Source organism: Micropterus salmoides, unplaced genomic scaffold (assembly GCF_014851395.1).
Source record: "Micropterus salmoides isolate LMB-PRFRI ecotype aquatic unplaced genomic scaffold, ASM1485139v1 Ms_hic_scaffold_3, whole genome shotgun sequence".
Lineage (NCBI taxonomy): Eukaryota > Metazoa > Chordata > Actinopteri > Centrarchiformes > Centrarchidae > Micropterus > Micropterus salmoides.
Genome location: NW_024042261.1, coordinates 32,957,585 through 32,978,558, shown reverse-complemented (window position 1 = coordinate 32,978,558; position 20,974 = coordinate 32,957,585). Strand labels below are relative to the sequence as shown.

General features: G+C 37.8%; 1 protein-coding gene across 6 annotated transcripts in view; it reads left to right on the top strand.

Annotated features, from left to right (window-relative positions):
- The first annotated feature begins 268 nt into the window (after positions 1 to 268).
- The window catches only part of cntn5 (contactin 5), a 110,972-nt gene continuing 90,266 nt past the window's right edge, over positions 269 to 20,974 (top strand). Inside the window, exons 1-2 of one of the 6 annotated variants that reach the window (XM_038693859.1) lie at positions 302 to 391; positions 491 to 636. The gene's annotated coding sequence lies outside the window, so the exon portion shown is untranslated. Of the gene's footprint in view, positions 637 to 12,496; positions 12,532 to 13,944; positions 14,025 to 20,974 lie in introns of those variants that run through there. The other 5 variants (XM_038693862.1, XM_038693858.1, XM_038693863.1 and 2 more) reach the window with 5 other exon arrangements.

Below are 20,974 nucleotides of genomic sequence, written 5' to 3'. Positions count from 1 at the left end.
TCAGCCCTTTTAGTAGAAATGGGGGAATGCACGCCACTCTTTGCACACAGCACAAGGATCTCTTGTTTTTTTTTTTTTTACTCCTTTCGTTGAGCCAACTTTACCGTTGTCCATTCCCAGTTAGGAAACAACCTGAAAATTAACAAACGAACAGATTTGATACAGGATGACCCTAATGCTAAACAGTGGCTGAAAGTGACGCGATGCCACTCCTCATAACTAACCGAGGGCCACCTTTTTTTTCTCCTCAGCACCAGTGAGATGGGACGCTGCGCTGCAGAGAGCCTCAGCCGGCTGCAGCGGTGGAACCTGACTGAAAGGAGACCAAATCAAACCTCCGTCCAACACGACGCACAGCACCGGCAGAAAGCTTCCTGAAGTGGAAGAAAAGGTTTGGCGCTCGAGGGAGAAAAAGCCGGGCACCGAAATAAATCATATCTGTTTACTGCTATTTGTATTTGAGGATGTGCTGTTTACGCTGGCTAACCAGATAGAGCGGCAGAGAAGAAGGACCCGGACTTGATATTCCTAATACCGCTACGCCGTTTGGGTCGGGAGGGACAGACTACGGCGGTCACCGCAACCGGTATCATCTGGGAGAGAAAAGGAAACGTGAGACGACTTTCTTGTATTTCCGTGAGTAAACTATTTCACTTAAAGCGTTTCCATTTGTTTTTGCTCGGGTTGTTCTGTATCTCCAGCTGTAGTGAACGCAGGTTGTCCAAAGAGAGACAAGTTCAGCTGACTGTGCTGGTGATAATAATCTTGATATAACCACCTCAAAGGAGCTGAATAGTTTTGGATGGTGTCATTTAGATATCAGACTAAGTAAATCACCTCCTGCTTCCCCCTTTTACTCACAGTAACTTTAAATTCCTAAAGAGTGGCATGATGCACAAACGCACCACAAGTGTTAAAATTAAAATTAAATCTGTTTATTATGTACCTTGGGAAAGTTGTAATAATTGGTCCTGATTTGAGATCAAATCAAAGGTGTCCTACACTGAACCTTCAACAGCCTTGAAAAGAAAGGCTTTGAAATGTATTTACACTGAAGTGGGTTTCAGGTCTACCTGCTTTTGATAGGAGCTCAAAGGGACCCAATGAAACATTTTTGTGAAAGAAAAGAGCTCTCCTGCAAGGGCAGAGACAGGTCCTTTTTGTTTTTGGGAGTGCATCTTTAGGTTAGCAGAGCAGGAGGCTTTTAACACACCACTTACCACACAAGTAGACCCACAGGAATTATCTAATCAGAGATATGCAAATTAGCCAAACTCTAATTTTGCAGCTTTGCTGCGGTTGAATGTTTAGTATAATACTATCATCTGACTGTGCTGGTGACAGTGCATTGTGGCTTGGGGGCTCACAGACTCTTGTTTGATGTTATTGATTTGGCTTTTTCGGAGCTGTGTTTGGAGGAGCAACATATTATTAAGTCATTATTCAATTAGGAATATTATTTCCATTTTTTCTTGAAGTTTGTGTGACTTCCATTTCAATGACAGCAATTAGCCAACTGGTGGCAGATAGAATAGAGTCTTCCAAAGGAAAATACAACCTTTTGAAGTATGTGTGCTGTCAGTACATTCCCCCGCTGCTTTGGCTTTTCTTAATTTTTAATGCAGGTTCATTCAGAGACACTAAGAAACATACTATTTTAAGGCCAGTTTCTAATTTAAATTCACTAAGTACGTCACTACAATATTCAAGACTCCTGAAGATTTAAACCAGAAACCTTTGTACCAGTTTCCCTTTCTAAAAATACAGAAACTAGTTTTGGCATGCTTTGCTCACTCCAGAATTTGACACTATGACACAAATTATGTTCAGATATGGTGGTACTTCGGAAACACTGCTGATAGAAACATTACTGGTGTAAACAGAATCAGAGAACAAGACAGATGTACAATTCCAACTTGTGGCTTAGAGGCTGAAAATTCACACGAGAAAAGGAGTTTCAAGTCAACAATGGAGAGAATGTGAAAATAATGTTCTCTGTAGAAGAAATGTTTTTTTGCTATACTGTGAATAGTGATGCTCAAAAGTGGTGGATCCTGACCCCCCGGGCCGAGCTACATACTATATGGTGTATGTACTGTGTGTGTATGTGCGTAAGTGAGAGCAGGATATGAACAGAGAAAAGTAGCCCACTCAGTCTTATTTGCTTCAAGCTACATTTCATTCACATTGCTTGAAGGATTGTGGGTTGAGCACATCTATCTTCAACTGTTATGTCACATATAGTGAGTGCACTGTACTTGTCCTATATCATTTGCAACATGGACACAATCAATATTCAATTTTGCTAAGATGTAAAGAAATTCTAGGCGATTCAGCAAAATTGTTTTGCTTTTTGTTTTCTTACACAAACTGCTTTCTTGCTAAGTAGTAGGCCTAAATAATTTTAATGTAAAGGCAGCCACAGTATATAGGCAGCCACAGTATATATTATAATGGAGCCTGTTTGACTTAAGGGTGCCTTGCATTATGTTACTAAAAAAACTAAATGTCTCTTCAAATTTACAACAATAACTTTTTGAATCTTACTTGTAAGACTGTATCGTGTAACCTGTAGTCTAATGCTGTCATGGTTTCCTGTTAGTGTTATACGGCTTCCATTAAGACTGAATGATGAAAGCCTAACTTAAAGGCATGCTTGTGATTTTAAATGGACTATAATTTATCATAATGTTAATCTAGATATATATTTCATGAGACCTAATGTGCTTAAATGATTGTCTTATCAGCCCACTCCACAGCTAAGTTTAATTTCCCGAGATCATCTGAAAATGGTTCATGTCACCAAGAGATGCATAGTTAAAGTCGCCAGACACACTCCTAATCAAAAGGAGCTTCACCTGCATATCAGGGGAATAGATGGAGGGAATGAACAGCTGTGCCTATTTCACTTGGCACGATTTAGAGGTTACCCCTATCCTTATCAAATGTAAATCAGTTATTTACTTGCAATACATGCTTTAAAATGTTTGTAAATCCACTTTGGGGCAGGTGTGCGATGAAATGCAAATTAGTAGATCAGCTAACCTTGATGGAAATGGAATATGTCTTGGAGTTAAAGCTGTCCCATCCTCTTAAATTAAATGATTATTGACATAGGCCAACAGACATGTATTTGGTGTATAGCTAATTGAAAATGACTATAGAACTCTAGTGAAGGCTAACCCTTGGGACACTTCAAAAAAATATATACCAGCATTGACAAGAGGGAGGCTAGAGATATAAACTGTCTAACCAAGACAAAGGCAACCAAGGGAGCCCAATTTTCACTGACAAATCTGAGACTAATAAAGTGAAAGTGGACAAAAATCTTGCAGATCACACTTGGTACTCAACATGTCCCTTTTGTGTGTTTTTTCTGTGACGTGAGCAAAGATAATCAAACAGTGATAATGTATAACACTGCACAAACTCTATTAAGATTATAGAGTCAGTATATAGAGCACTATGTGTTTATTCTTATATGCTGACAAAAGCGAAGCTAGGAAGTGTAGGGAAATTGCCGGTCATCCTAAAATCTGTAAACAACATTTTTTCACTGTCCAAAGGATGCAAGGGTGTAATTTTGTTTTCAAAACACAACAGTGACTAAGAATGTAGGTCCTGGGCATCGTTCCCTGGTAAAATGTGAGATGACAAGAATTTGTTAGTTAAATAAATTATTTTTAAGAAATGTTGGTTATGTTGACATTGGCAAACCCTTTCTTGGCTGCCTTTCTATCTAGCACTTTGTTTGTAAGGGCGGCCCACTGGTCTTGCAGAGCCTGGAAGACAAACGTCCCTCAGGACCTATCTGACAACTTAATTTATATAATTGCTTAGAAGCATCTGCGTAAGAAAGACTGACTTTCAGCACCCTCCTCCACTTGTCACTGTTATGAATGACTTGAACTTGATAACCAGTGAGTCAAACAGACACTCTTAAGTCACATTGACGCTGTCATACTTAAGCATGTGTGAACTATAAAAGAAACACTGTTAATTTGATTACTGTGTTGCATACTTCCTATGGAAAACAGTTTCAGTCTCAAATCTTCATCTTTCAGCATGTTTGTAATGCTCTGATCTAGTTCTTGCGATGCAGCCAGCAGATTGTACCATAAATCATTGCACCATTACAAATGTGTACATATGTTAAGTAGTAATGTAATCAACATGAATGGCATGACAGCATCAACGCGTGGCCTTTCTCTCTTGATTTTTGCAGCGTGCAATTCCTTTGGTAGTTAGCAGCTGATCTAAATGGCTGAAATAACTTGTTTTGGTTAGCTAATATGTCCCACAGCCTCAGGTTGGTTAATTATGCAGTCCCTTTATCTGTTTGTCTTTGTGCTGTCCTCATTGTGTTAACTTTGAGCAAGTCATCTGCAGATACCTGCAGGCTTCCTCTGCCACAGCTTAAATGCGTGGTTGTGAAAACATTAAAAGGTTATTAATCGCATGTAAGGAACAAGGCAATGTGCTTTTAAGTAGTATTTGAAGGAAGGAATGCAAAAAAACATCTCTCATTGCAAATATGTGCCAATTCAGATATTACGATTTGGCAGTTAATGGGGCAACAAAACAAACTTTAACTGTAATATTAAAATCTGTACAGTAGCATGCTTTACACAAAGGATTTCTATTTTAGTCACATTAGTCATGATTTGAAATAGGTAGTAGTGGGTTTGATTTGTCTTTGGAAATAGTTTGTCAGTGAAGTGAACATCAAGTATTTGTGGAGATGGTATGGAGAGAGTAGCGATGATGGTGATGGTGGGGAATAGCCTGAGGATGGAGTGTTTTTCACTAGGCAGCTCCTGATTTTATGTGACAGTAAAGGGCCTTATCTTCCAGGGCCATGATGAAGCACAACACTCTTTGATTTTTTATCTTCCAAATGTCTAACAATCTCATGCTCTAGACAGATTAGTGAGATGAAGGTGTAAAAATTGGCTATGTGGTTTCAGGGGAGTCAAATACAGCCAAATACAGGGTCTAAGGCTGTATCTGCATCATGCTGATAGTACAAAATGAAAGATTAGCTGAAATTACTGGCATACTTTTGACCTTCAGGTTCAAGAGTGTCAAAATATATGTTTCGTCTTATGGCATGATTTGATTATTATTGCGTGAGTAAACAATATTATGTGAAGTAGACAGTAAACGGGATTAAAAGGGGATACGTGCAAAGTCCATGCATGCATACTCTTTAGTTGAGCTTGTGGTAGCAGTATGTTCTTGTCCCCTAATCTATTACCAGTCAGTCTATTCAGTAAAATAGCATAAGAGAGCATTTCTCTTTCAGTCTCCTTTGTTCTCTACATTTATGTCTGTTTCTTATTACTTCAGACAGGACATTGATCCCCTAAAGAATCAGTTGAGGCTTAAAATTCATTGGAGCCCAAACCTGTCTTTACAAGTCTTTCTCTATTTCTGTGCTATCTTAATAAGTTAAACCTCCAAAGACATTGAGACTAACTCTGGGCAAGCATCAACAGTGTCGACAGAAATCAAAGGCACATCGAGAGATCAATGAATTTTCATATAAAATTTGTTATTATACCTAATTATGTAGAATTACCTTTTTACATTTTGATCTTTAACCCTAATGAAACTGTTTTCAGGCACTGTAGGTTAACAATCATGTTTGCTAGCTCATTAATGTGACATTGTTTCTCAGCTTCTTGTAAAAGCATGTCCTAAAACAAATAACATTCAACAGCCTTGCTGATGATGTTTTCAATAATTAATTGGATCTTAAATCCTGTGTTGTTTTATCATACAGATTTTTTTGGGAGATTTTCATTTTTCCCTGCCATAACACAGATTTTCTGTTATATGTTCCTTCCTTTTTTGTAAGATAGATTTTGTTTGGCTCATGTGACAAACGGTTAAGATGCTTTTCAAAACTTTTTTTTATTTAAATACCGTACACATTTAGAGTTTAATGCCAGGTCTTTGAGAACAAAGTATTCTCCTCAGATGTTTTTTAGTTAAGGCCTTCTTAGTGTTCACTAACTAGTGGTACACATCACAGGGCATCTTCACCCAGTGGACATTTTTGAAAAGGCAGCAATGCTGTACATTAAAAGAAAAGCAGGAGTGTTTTAGGGTCACCTTTCTTACAGTACCAAGCCATGCATCCTGCAGGCTCATGATGAGTTGCTATGTTCCACTCTCATGCCTCCTTTCTCCCGAGAGATGAAATGTGTATGGAGGTATCTGTCAGAATACAACTAACAGGGCTGCCCTGCTTAGCTGTGCTTGTGCAGTAGCTCCTTGTTCATTGTCTCGTGACAAGCACTGGATTTATTCTACCCAAGTGAGGTAGCTGTAGAATACTTTTCTCTATATCGTTCTTAATGCTATGACATAACGGTTCTCATATGAATGGATAGTGACTGATGTTGAGTGATTTCATGTTTTCTGCCAAATTTCTGATGAAAACCTTGATCTGCACAAAGTGAATCACCAACTTGTATGTGAACTGGCAATATGAAATAGAAAAATGCATCATATTCTACAGGAATACAGTAGTATACAGAACGCATGCTTTAAGAAATGTATGACTTAATACCGGTAAAATGTCCTCGAGATATTAGGATGATGTGAAGCTTCATTAGGCACTGCTATAAGACAGAAGCACTGATGCATTTTACACAAAATAAAGGAAAGAAAGCTGCTATATAACGCTTTTATTCAAAGCTTCTTTTGTGTGGTGTATGTGGACGTTTGGTTTTACACAATTTCGTGAGATCAGCTGTCAGCATGGTGTGGGTAGCATTATGGCTGCAGCGATTTAGCAACTGTTCTTGAAAATAAAAAGAATGTTATAATATTACAAAAGAGATAGTAACATTGGTTTGTGCAGTGTTGGCGTTTCTATGATTGACATAATTTTACACATTAACATTTTAATAAACAAGTCAAAGTTCAACCTTCCTTGTAATGTATGTCAAAATGATTAGCTCTTATTAAAACAATAAGCTAAGCAACCTGTGTGCAACGGGTGAGAGGCTACTGATACTTGTCCCATTTTCCAGCAGTCTGGTTGATCAATAAATGTAATAGTTCATAGAATGGGAGATTAATGAAAGATGTGACAGCAAGGGATGACAGAACAATATTGTTAGCAGATATGTAAATGGAAATATTGAAATGCAGCCTTATACTATCAAAATGTTTTTAAAATGTTTTAAAACATTGACTTAACAATGCAGCTGTACAATTATTCAGCTGACTTGCTGAATTCTCATCTGAGCCATTGATAAGCAGCTTCCAATTGGTCAACAACTGGAGGTTTGTAATTAATCAGCTACTTAAAACATCTGCTGCACAGAAGAGGATGGTGGGCTGGAACAGACACATCCAGTATGTATCTGCTGAATCTACTTAGTTTAATTAGTTGTGTTTCAAAGGGAGAACATTTATGTAATGGTCTCAAATGGTTTAAAAGACCATTCTCTTTTTTAATTTCTTGTCTTATTTAATACAATTTGTGCATAATTAGTTGTCAGCCATTTCCCATAGCATATCTGTAGTTAGATATTTGACTGAATTGTTCTCATCATTCAGTTAGCCATTAGTTTCAGTTTGTATTAGTATGATATGAATAATGATATAAAAAAGACTTTAGTAACCAGTTTGTTACTGTATGCATATGAATGTGCACCCTCTCATAGAGGAGCATCTCCATAGGGCTACTACCGCTACATCTATAGGACACCTTAAAGTGCATGGTTTTATTTCAGCCAATAGACATTCACCAAGGCTTAAGTGAATCAATACAATGACCAGTGATTGGTCCACAATTGTAATCAACAAGATTGTTTCTCTTAAAAGGACATATGGATGATGATAAGAGGATAAGATAGTCACAATTTGCTTCTTTAACATTCAGACAGCTTTGAGTGGTTATTATCAATTTATCAATTACATTTATGTTAATTAATAAGGATTAGAATGGTAAAACAATGGCTTTTTTTTTTAATGGCAAATTCATGTTGTCAAAACAGCTAAAAGAAATGTTAAATTTTTCAAGCCATGCTGATAATGTCACCTATTCATCTAATCTTATCAGGCTAATGTTTTGGTCTAATGCATTTTGAATGAGCGAAAACCCGTTGTTGAATCTTAGAATTTAGGATAAATTTCTATTTGCATTACTCACATTTCTTATTTTTATTGGTGCACCACAATTCAATTTACCTTAACAATTTGTTCAATACAAATAATGATCCTGGATTAAAGACATAATGAAACATGGGAATCCCCAATTCAGTTGCTAATGTTAACCAGCAGGTAGCATCACTGTAGAGATGAAGGCACATGATCACCTGTGGAGCCAGACAGTGGCAATCACATTCAAAGTAATTAAGAATTCATTAGATCTATATATCACAGCCACAAATGTGCCATGGGACTGTAAGGAGTTGCACTGGGAGTGAGCATGTGGCATAGAAACTTACAGCTACATTTCAGTGGTTGTTGCACTCTACTTTTCAGCTGTGACTCTTAAAAAATGACCACACTTTGAAAATGTCTATATCTCTAACAACAATATTACATTTCCGTGAAAGCAATTTTTAGAGGATAAAGGCAGGGTTTTCCAAAAGTACCTTCACTACCAGCTTTAATTCTATGGGCCATACTATAGTTACCATAGCAACATGTGCCCCTTGATTTGTGCAGCAGAAATCAGGTCACATTATTGCTATGTTAGATGCGACCTTTACTTCACCACAAATCTAATAGTTGGTTTCCTCTTGCCAGCCTGCCAGTCAGTGTGCATCTCTGCCGCTTACCTTAATTGTCTGTGTTCAGTCACATATCAACATAATTCAAAACATGAATTTAAGTTATAATTAAAAGCATCTTTGTACCATCAAGGTAAGACTTTTAAAGAGGACTTCTGAAAGACCATCTGTGCTTTCACTTTTTCACTTTGCCTTCATTATGTCATCATGAGATATCTCAGTTTGTACCTCTGCTATTTGAATGTTTTATGGATTTGAAAAATATATAAACTTGAGTATACACTGATCCCAGAGAGGTAAACTGTCACCAACTCGTTTAGAGAAAACTATAATTGCTTCATGTGATGTTATGTGTTGTTTGTTGCTCTGCTACTATCTAGATTGTTTTCATGATTTCATGTTGTTCCATTTTTTGTATTGTCTTCTCTCTGTAGATTATCTTATGTCTAGTCTGTTCTAATGTTTCTTTATCTGTATTTTAATTATTTTCTCATCTGGTCTCTTTGTGTCTTTGTGCCTGGTTTTAAGGTTTGTTGTTGGGACTGTGTTGTTGTCCTGCGTCCTCTGTCTATTGTTTATGTTATTTTATTTAATCCCAGTACCCTTTCCCACAGAAGGCCTTTGTCTCCTGCCAGGTCTTTATTGTAAATAAGAAACTGTTCTTAATTAACTTGCCTGGTAAAATAAAGGTATAATAAAAAAAACATGACATGTTCAGATATATTGCAAGGAGAGAAAAGCTCTGAGAAGCAACCTGTAATTTCCAGCTGATACAGTTTGAAATGTATGTGGCTCAAGTAGATACCTGACAGTCTTGCTGTGTGATAAATTTAGATTTTATTTGTTATTCTAACTTGCTGTTACCAGAAAGCAACCTTGGGCAAAAAGGCACTCATAGTTGTGATTTTAAAAACAATTGTAGTCTGTGACATTACAATTGAGTTTTACATCTTATCTCACCAGTCTTCCATTACATTATTCTTTCAACAACATTTTGTTTCCATTGTTATCCATCCTGAAACATCCCGTTAGTGATGCACCATCAGTGCCATTATGTATACTATACAGAATAAAACATCATTGGTACCTTCCCTCAGTTGTGGATTGAGGTTAATTCCGTTTAAGTAGCCAGTAATTTTTTTGTTAAAGTATAACATTCATGCACAAGTGGGTGTGTTAACTGTGCTGACCTGAGGTGTAAAGATCCAACAATGAGCCTTGAGACAGGCCCCTCATGTGCCAGATCACATACTCATTAAATCTCAATTTTCAGCAGAGCTCATTTAAAGCACAATTATGTGACGCACAGAGCCTGTGTTCTGCCGTTTCCTGTGAATAGCGACAAAAGTGCTGAGCTTCAGGTGCTTGAAACTGTGTGTGCGCGCAGCAGCCTAGGATAGCCAGCCTTAGGATTCTTCTAAAATGTGTACAGTGTGTGCAATGTGTACGGATGTAAAGTTGGTACTTGGAATAGTCTTTATGTAAATGTGATCTATATGGTGCTTCACCCACCATATATTCATGAAATTAAGCAGAGCTTAGTCAATACAGAGGGGTATCACAGAGGGATATTTTTTGGGTTGATGGGTTATTTAGTGTGTGCCAGCCACTACCTGGAGCAAAGTAAGGTTTTGTCATTGTTTTAAAGTCAGAATGAATTGATTAATTCATATATAATAGGGGGTGGTGATGGAACAGTGGATAAGACACATGCTTTTGGTGTGAGAGACCCGGGTTCGAATCTACACCAATGTGTCCCTGAGCAAGACACTTAACCCCTAGTGGCTCCAGAGGCATGTGACCTCTGAGATATATATATATATATAGCAATTATCAGTCGCTTTGGATAAAAGTGTCAGCTAAATAAAGAAATGTAAATATATTCCCCAAGAAAAGAAATGATCTAAGGTCTGAAAATAACTGTTTTTATGGGTTGTGGTCTTTGGTAGACTTAGGTGTCGTACAGTAAATGTGTTTCATTTGTGGTGAGAAAGAAATTTAATTACAACAATCAAGCGAAATCTAATTCATATCAGGCTATTTGCCATAATCTACGAATTTGGCGTAGCATTTTTTTGAGCATGGGAAGATGTAGCCCCATAAGCCATTTTAGATCCAGTAAATTCACCACATGGCATGACCTGCTGCCCCCCTCATCTGATAGGAGACTTGAAATAAAACAGAACTTTTACAGAAGGGTAGGTTAGACCAGAACACATTGAGCTGATAGTTGTCCATTGGTTATTGCTGATTATCTATGGCCAACCATTGTCAGATTATTACCAACATTAACACCATTACCAACTTCTATGCTTATTATGAATAACACATAAATAATTGAACTTGAAATTTAATCGGACATGGTTTTGTTGAAGACAGGTTTATTCTTTTTGAGTCTTGTGCTGCGTGAGCTGTTTCCTTCTAGACAAGTGTGCTGACCTTGGAACAGCTCCTAACTGAGTTGAGCAATGATGAGGAATGAGTCTGTTTTTTACTGTGATGCAGGTACAGAACATTAATGTTGTAGTTTTTTATTAACGGCAAACTAACATCACAGTAGGCCAGTCATTATCTCCAACAGCTAGTTTCTGCACACACTGTCTTTCTTACAACTATTTTCTGCTCCTTCTGTTATTTAGTAGCACCAAAGGATGCGTTGTGTGTGTGTTTTTTTTTCAAAGGGGTAAAAAATATCTCATCGGCTGTCAGACTTAGAGTTAGATAAAGTAGGGTAATAAATAATATTGCAATACAAATGGTGTACTATATAGTGGAAAGCTATTAACTACCATGAAAACTATGTCCTGGGGAACTTTAGTGAGGACGTGTTTGTTTTGCTGCGTTTAACAAACTCTGAGCGTAACCCTGAGCTCCGATTTGATTGAGCCTGAGATGTGAAACTCATAGTTTTCGGTTTCAGTAAAGCCGATCAGAATTAGTTCAGTCAGCTCTGAGTATGTTGAACCTGATGGAAGCGCGTGCATGGGGATGAAAAAAAGCTATCATCAATGGAGCTCCGATACTATGATTCACCATGGCAACGGGTAAATAAAGGCAGAGCCTCCATTTTAATCGAGTGGAGCTAGAAATATGAATGTGTGCCAACGTGGACCATGATTGGCTCTAAAACACTGGAGTGGAGGAAGGATCAATATGTTAACAATATTACATTTTATACAGCGTTGCTCATTCATCATTTACTAGACTGGGATTTCCTTAATGAATGAAAAAGTGCTGGAATTCTCCTATAGGCAATTACATTAATTTGAAATAGGCTGTAGGCCTATTTATTTAGCGGTAAACTGACTCGACAAAATGCCGGTGGCAATAGCTAACTGAAGATGAAAATATGGATTAGACATTTTAGACTATACCCTACTCATAGACCTGTGATTGTAAAGCCACAGTCCGACCCGGTAGGCTAGCCTACTAATGATTTTTTTTTTTTTGCAATGTAAAATGTGTCTAGGTTCAAACTGACTGTGAAGTTTTAGACATCTATTTTACATTAATAAAATCTTGCTCATTTCATATTTTTTGAAATGCTGTCAAAACACATTCAGACTATCAGCAGGTAATGAAAAACTCACTTTTAAACTACATTTATTTGTTTCAGCTGCACCACAGTCACTCCGAAGTATTCGCATCATACCCAACATGATAACTACGATAGGAATGTTCAATCTGTGCGACTACAATATGAAAGATCACTGTTCATGGATCAGTTTTATACACATTAGTTTAAATAGTGATTACCACAGTAATGTAGCTCACGGTAAGTGTTTTTGTGCAACTGTTGCCAACCTGATGCCTTAATGTCCGCAGAGTCACTGTGTTAAAGAACGACAGTATAGCCTATAGATTTTATTCTGTGTTGAGGTTAAATCCACGATGTCTGAAGATAACTCTGTCCATACATCGATGTCAGATAGATCAAAAAAGCAGTCATGTTCAAGATCATGTTCGGGTAAAAAAACTATATACTCTATAGCCTATCTAACCGGGATATCAATGTTTATAAAGACGTAATTGAGTTCCTTCTATATGTGCTTTGATATCGACAGTATGAATGAGGAACTGCCAGAAAGCCGCTTCAGGCTCCGCAGGACGGGAGGAGTCAGAGAGAAACTCAGCGTTTGTTGAAGTAAACCTCCTCCCGAGGAGGTTAGGTTCACAGCGTTAAGTTGCCGGGTTACTGATACAGAGTTTATCTGATCTCAGTCTCTGAAACTGAAAACCCAGAGTTTCCCTCATCTAATACTCAGAGTTTTCACAAATCTTGCTTTCTGAAACAGGGCCCTGATGTGGTATAGATGTAATTATTCCACTGCCGGGATACACCACTTGCACCAGTGACTGTGGGTACTTGGCTGCTGTTTATGTAATCAATCAGATCCACAATGCCTACAAAAATATTTACATGTAGTCTTCTAAATAGAATGATTTTTTGTTTACATGCTTCATTGTAAACCAGAGAAAGAATGGCACAACATTATAACTTGAATCTGTTTCAGATATTTCGATATACTGTGTTTTTGCACTGAAACAAGAGTTTTATCAGATTATACTACCACTGGAATTAAAACAGAAAGATAGACAGAAGAGGAGCCTTGTGTTTGTCTTTCTGAAACTAGTAAACACACATGTTCTAAGATCCCTTAGGAAAGATGCACCGCTTTGAGAAGTGGGAGACAGCACTCGTAAATAACAAACAATAGAAGAGCGAGTGGTGCACACCCCTTAGGAACATCTTCCACTTAACTCAAGATTTTTAGAAAACAAGCAAATGGAGAATGTTTTCAAATCTTTCAGTTAGACTAAGAAAGGTTAAACCTGCTCCTATAATGGGATAAAAAGGTTGTTTTAAACACAGTGATTGATAAGGTTGATCTAATACTGGTAAGAAAGATGCAGGTCTGATATCAAAAAGGGATGGTAAACAATCAAAATCAAATTAAGGGCCAATTAATAACAGAAGTCAATAATGTTAATTAATTAAAATTTAAAATCATGAAAAATCTAAGAGCAACCTAATATAATAGAGAAGGACTAAAATTTAAACAAAATAGTAAAACACATCCCAACAAATCACCAGCTGCTCATTTGATCCAATCAACCAGATAAAGTTGGGTTCTTTATTAAGCTCAGGTGTGGGTACTCAGGCTGTTGCTGGAGGTAAATGCCTGTCATTCACAGCACTGAACGTATTCCAGTGCAGTGGCTGCTCTACAATCTGTTTTGTGCAGTGTCACAGATGGGAATCTAAAAGTTAAGTAAAATAAACTGTCATCCACGATCAAAAGAAAGACGGCCACTTGTGATAGACTCATGCTTGTGGCTTGCTGACTCTTAAGACTGTCTATCCATTCCTTTTACCAGTTTAACGTCTGTGCCACAGTTTTCTGTTCTTGTTCTCCTGGCTCACATATTTTAGTTTTTACTTGATGCTTGCAAAGATTGATTAGTTATCAGAATAAACCATAGATCAGTTAGACTTCTGTATTTATGGCAACACATTTTTTATGACCTCCTTATGAACAGTACTACTATTACTACTTTAAAAGACCGGGCAGTTGTTTCTGTCCAGGTTTACAGCCGCCGCTTTCCTCTCATGTCCACCTTCTGCTTCTGTCTTGCTCCTTGGAGAAAATGATTTGTGTAACAACATGGCCTTTCCTCTTGTGCCACTCTCACTGGGCTTCTTTTGTGGCTATAGACCTTATAGATATTTTAAGCACTATTGTGGTTAATTATTTAGTTTATAAGTTTTCATTTTGATTAATGTGATTCAAAACTGGCATTCATTGAAATACTGGTCCAGACAGCTAAGTGTTAGTAATTAGCTTTAATTGTGTAAGTTGGCTAATTAAAAAATGAAATTTATGGTGGATATCTGGTGTGCGCTGTGCAAACTGGTGTCTATACTATTTAGGCTTGATGAAAGATGGTTTCTTAGTAAAAGAGACAACACACAATTTTGCATACAAAATTCTATGGCAGAGATGTTACTAACTGGTTTGTGTCCTCCATTTACTGTATATCATGCATAAAACAAGTAGTTATTTTTCAATTTGTTTCCGTGAATGCTGACCAGTTGGTTGAATTTTAAACTATAGCAGCAAAGATTTCAACTTAAATGGCAAATCTCTGTAATAACAGAGCAGGCCCTGATAATTTGGTGGGAGTGTTGTTATCTAGTGTTTGCTTTTAAAGCGGAGATAACTGAGGAAAACGCACAATATTGCCCTGCCACAACAAAATGGAGTGGGTTGGGTGTACCAGCATGACTCAGCCACAGTGAATTCCAAAGAAACTTTTCATCTAAGGCTTATTGATCGGTTTCAGGATATTTATTTGTAAATGCACTTTGAGTAGAGATAAAGGCTGGATCCATTTACTTTTTTATATATATCACATTTTAAATCAAGAGCATTATAATGTAAACTAAAAATGTGCTGGAAAGATGTAAATTGACAAAGAATATTAAACTGACTGTGATGACATAAAAACTGTCCAAGCGTTATAATGTATTTTGAAATAAGCTTTTTACTTGTTACAGTGGTATGGGAGTGGTATCTAAAAAGTTGGCATACTGCTGACTGCAACTCATAGTATTATTAATAATGCTAATATTGCCGCTATAGTCTTGACCTCACATGCACTTTCATTGTGGATACGTTGTGTTTGTGTACTTGTTATTACTCGTTTACAGACGCCAGTAGTTTGGATCATGAATATTCGAGGATCATGGCACTGTAGGCAAACATTTGCTGATGTTTTTACAGTATGTATATATAAATATAATATATATGGGGAAAAACATGAAAGACATGTTCTCCTACTTACTTTCGTTACATTTTGAAGACAAGACCTGGATTTATGGGCAATGGTGAAATAGGTAGATACAAAATTTTTATGGCATTTTTCAACCTTTAACAGGCTTCATGATGGTGTGTGCTCCCCTGGCAACCACCTCTTTCCTCCAGTCAGTGTAATTCCCTAGGTGGCCAATGCAGTGAATTCAACAGCCTACAGTAGTTATTTCAAGAAAATAATGTTGCACATTATTTGAAAGTGAGGCATGAGTAATGTTGCTCTGATAGGGTGCGTTGTTAAGAATAAATCACTTGTTTATTTTTTAGGATTCCATGTGTTTGGATAGTTGCATAAAATGTGTGTGGTCTGAAAAAGTAAATGATAAAGATGACTGTGTGAATGTACTGGTATGATGACAAGACAGGTGACATTTAAAAGTGACATTTTGAAAATCAGCAGGGATGCAGTTCTTGCGTGATTTATGTTGATTCAACTGTTCATTTTAGGACATTATTCTATTATGATGCATTGTGATATTATAACCTACTATGCCATTGTGTTAAGTTCAACTTTGCATAGTCTCAAATATATTAGCCATTTTAAAAAAGATTGAATTTTTTTGTTTCTTTGTGACATGGATTTGTCCATCTCTTCATAAAGGCGTGAAATAGCAGTTTGCTCTTCCATGATCCCCAGCAGCTGCAGAGATGATAAACACTTTTGTGGATTACTCCTCCCTCAGTCCAGTCATTTCACCAGCCTAGGTGTGCATCCCTGCATTGATTCTTGAAACAATGATGGATTTTAACAATGTCAGACAATGCATTTCATAATGATAGGTTTATCGAATATGCCTCATTTTTACTGCAATGACAATCTGCACAATCAATAATTGGCAGACTGCGAGCAAAGTTCCAGAGAATGTCTAAATTCTGAGAGAATTAGTTTCAGTTACCTAATAGGATAGTAATATTAAGGCAAAGTAAAAAATGTCTGTATTCTTGCATTCCGTCTTAACCTATTTTCCAACTCATCTCTGTTTGCCCTGAATTCCTTCACATAACTTAATGTAGGTGTGCCACTTTAGACCGTTGGCCATTGGTCATTGGACTTTGAAGTGTCAGTGCCTTTGCATATTCACTCTTCTCTAAGGACATGTAAGCATTTCAGGCACATATTTCATGCTCACTTCTTCATCACGACAGCCATCACCGGCTGCACATGTAATTTTACCACTGTGAAAGGTGCTAGCTCCATTCAGGTGTGCACTATCTCGTGGTGAAGACAATAATTGCCTGTGCTGCTCTTCCCTTTGGTAATTGTCTTTTGATTGAGGTCATCAGGACAATTAAAACCATTGAGGGGTGAAAAGTGTCAGCAAGAGATTCAAGACAGCTATGGTAGGTGGTAGAAAGCATGAACAAAACGTACAGAGATAATTGAGTGTTGGGAGACCTACTGAAGTCAGCATAGGAAACTGTAGAGAAAGAAAGGCTTTGTCTACACTGCTTTATCACAGTGTATTAATCATGTGCCTTTAAAAAAAATCTATTGAAGGTGGCAGGAGGTTTTCATCTGTGATCATTTAAGAAGTTAAATATCTGTTGATGAATTCAGTTAGACCTCTGATCGAATGGCACAGTAGCATTGCAAAGGAATCAAATTATCATGACTTGAATCTGTCATGTCCTTCTAACATACAACATGGAGCTGCTTTGTTGACCAAAAAATGCTGTCACCCAGCAATAATGGCAACATCCACTTTGTTTCTAAAATCATGTGTCAATATGGGGAAATTTGTCACGAGGATTTGCATCTCTGGTATGTCAAACAAGACTGGAGATATGATTTCACTTATTTGCTGTGAGGCCCCTTTGGCAAATCACTCTAATTGTGTGAAATGCTGATTCTTCAGAATAAGACACATCACTCAGCCAAGTTTTGTCAAAATCGGGTCAGTAGTTTCTAGGATGTCGCTTGTGACGAAGGAGATAGAGACAGATAAACTGTTCAAATAATAAATAGGAGACTGTTTCTGGGCATTCACACATCGTTTGCCTCAACTGTAACAGTCAGTTGAATGTCAGGTATGAGGCCAGATTTAGAAAATATGCACCCATCCCCAGGAATCCCTCATGTATTGTGTGACAATCACATTTAGTTTTTTTTATCTGCATGAGCCATTCTCTGTGAATGTGTACCAGTGAAGCGTGGGCAGAACAAAGTTGTTTCTTTTGTTCCTGTGTGGGAGATGATGGTGGATTTGTACTAATACACACTAAATAGTCTGAGGGTGTGTGAGTAACATTTTTCAGGGCTAAAGTTTTGTGGTTTTCTTGTTGTGATGACTTATTGCAAGGCTATCAAACAATAACCTTAATTGTTTCTGGTACAGACAGTAGCAGCAATCGTCCAGCTTACACTTGGGGTTTTTCGGGCATGATTTGGCATAATCTTCTAGACATTCTTTCCAGCTGAATGGGCAGTTAGGCATCAAAAGTAGCAGTGAGCAGATCCATGAATACACCAATAGAAAGCAGCTCACTCAGGCTTTAGGACATAGCACTGATGCTTATTACATTTCCTAAAGACCAAATAATTAAATAAGTGTTTGCCCCAATTAGATTTTCATTACCCATTTGGATAACCATCAGTGACCCTATTTTAATAGACATAAGCTGTGGAGTTGGCTTGAATATCGTTACAAGGGGTAACTATACTTGATTTTAACCTTCCGTGGATAACTTTGACCTGGATGACTGAGAATCTTCACAGACATCTTACAAGTGTTCGGCCGAGGGAGAAAGCCACAGTTGGAATAGTGAAGCCGACCAAAGCCTGCATGGACGGTTCCATGTATGCCCAAAAATTACGTCAAAACTCTGTGACATCCCTTGCACATGAGAGATGGAACCATATTGCTTAGATTATAAACTCTCTGTGAATCTAAAACAACTATTCGGCCATTGGTGTTTGGAGGGTGAGCATCGGGCTGATTAATCAGTGATGAGTCAGACAAACACACTCAACACACAAAAGTCATGAGACTTTTTGTTGGTGCAGCTATACAGCTACCAGAATTACGGTCTTTCTGCAGTTGCTTTACGTCATGAAACCACAGTTATGATGTGCGATCATGCGCAGTAGACGCTGTTATCAACAGGAAGTAGCGCTGTAGTAATATTTTATTGTTCCAAAACTTGCTTCAATGCTCTCCATTCAAATCTGCAGGGTGAATTCGTCCAGTGATATTCTGTCTTTGGGTACGGCCTGGCATCACACTAAATGGAAAATTGTTGTGAATAACTAGAAGGCTTCAAATAATAAGATGTCTCTTTTGCAAATGCTGATAGCCACTATTCATACATTAGATTGCATGCCTGTAAACCTCATCAAAGACAATAACACACTGATCAGAAACATTCATGTTGCTCTTGTTAGACTTTCAAGATGCCATCATATCTTTCTCATCAATGTAACGTGGATTGAATAGGGTGTAAATGATTGTTGAAAAGCACTATTTGATACTACTTACAAAGAATACTTTTAGAGATGTTACTAAAAACATTCTTGAAGAGATATTTCACTCAAAAGAGAACTTACATTATGCTATTCGCATTATTTTAGACAGCAAATTCAGTGTCTACAATTACACTCCTGAAGCTGTAAATCTGAGCATCAAGACTTGTTATCAGGTGACCTTTTTTGGAACTGATCCAGTGTGACTGAATTAATGAATGATGATGTGGGCCCAGAGGATTTTTGTTTTAAATATTACATCCAAATTAGTTTTATTTGAATGTAGGGCTTTCAGCTGGGATTCTGAAAATGTCCACGTGTCCCAGTGAAATCACCATGGGTGCTGTCATAGTGTCCCAGGAGTTGTGTCATTATTCACAATGAAGCGGCTTTAGGATTTGTCTGTAGATGACATTGTCACTACAGTCTGACTCTCTGCTTTTCATATTCAGATTATTATCATAGAAAAAGAAAACCCGAAAACTAGCGATTAAGACCATAAACGTGTTATGAAAGTATTCACTGGGGTAATAAATCAGCTGAGAAGTAGGGTCATTTTACCATTATTTCTAATGGAACCGGACTTCTTTTTGCAACCAGAAGGGTCGCCCCCTGCTGGCTGTTTGATAGAATGCAGGTTTAAGGGACTTCCGCATTGGCTTCGCGTATCAGACCTGAAGCTTCTGCTCGATATGTGCAGGTGTGGGGTAGCATTTCATTGTTATCTACCGACATATCATTATATTTGAGCCATAGCAGCCAAGCAGGAAAATAAGTGAATATGTGCTTCATGTTACACTTAACAGGGCTCGACAATAATGGTGGCCTAATGGCCCGGGGCCAGTAAAAACTAACGTCGGGACTGTTGAATTAGCAACTCACTGACCTGATCAGGCCAGTGCAAAAACATTAGTATTAAAAAAACGAAAACAAAAAAATCACATTACAAACTCAGCAACCTGCATTTGTTTTGCAGCTCATTGCGTGCCCCGTTATCCAATCCAGAGTTGTAATGACGTGACAAGTGGTTGTCAATTGTTATTCTCTAATCTTAATCAAGTGGCTACCTCTGGGTCTGAAAGTGAAACATGCAGACCGAACTTAAACCTCTAACGCTCTCCAACGGACAGCAGGGGTGAGTCCGCTGGTTGCAAAAAGAAGTCCGGTTCCATTAGAAATAATGTTAAAATGACGCTACTTCTCATCGGATTTATTACCACAATAAACACTTTCCTAATGGGTTTATGGCCTCAGTCGCTAGTTCCAAGTCTTCTTCAAAACAGCATGATGTCCATTTAGTAAATTCTGGCCCGATGGGGCCAGTTGCAAAAATGTTTAACATTGAGCCCTGTTTGTTGACAACTTGCTTTTTTCATGGTTTGTGCAAGCAGGGAAGCAGGAATATGACGAATAGGACCCAAATGCAGACTGCAGACACAGAGCTGGTGCAGAACAATGATTTATTAGCAAAAAAATCAATGTACAGAAGGCTTACGTTAGGGTCAGGGAGAAACAGGTCAAAAACACAAAAGGTAGTTGTGCAAACAAATCCAACAGGGAGTAGGCAAAATTTAAAAGGCAGGCAAAGGAATATCCATGGAAAACAGAAATGTCTGAAAACAAACACTAGGGAAAAGGCTGGAACGCTTGACACATGGGACATGGCGAACTGGCCATGAGACAAGAGACCACACTGACTAAATACACTAAGGAAGAATACTGATAACTAAGGACAGATGCAACCAATCAGGGTGGGGCAGCCAATCATATAGTCTTCAGGAGTGGAACTTAAAGCATCTTATTTATGTGTCTTTATATATAAAAATCTACCATTTTAAATTTGTACTTTTTGCTGTACATTGTTTACTGTGCATTGCTGTACA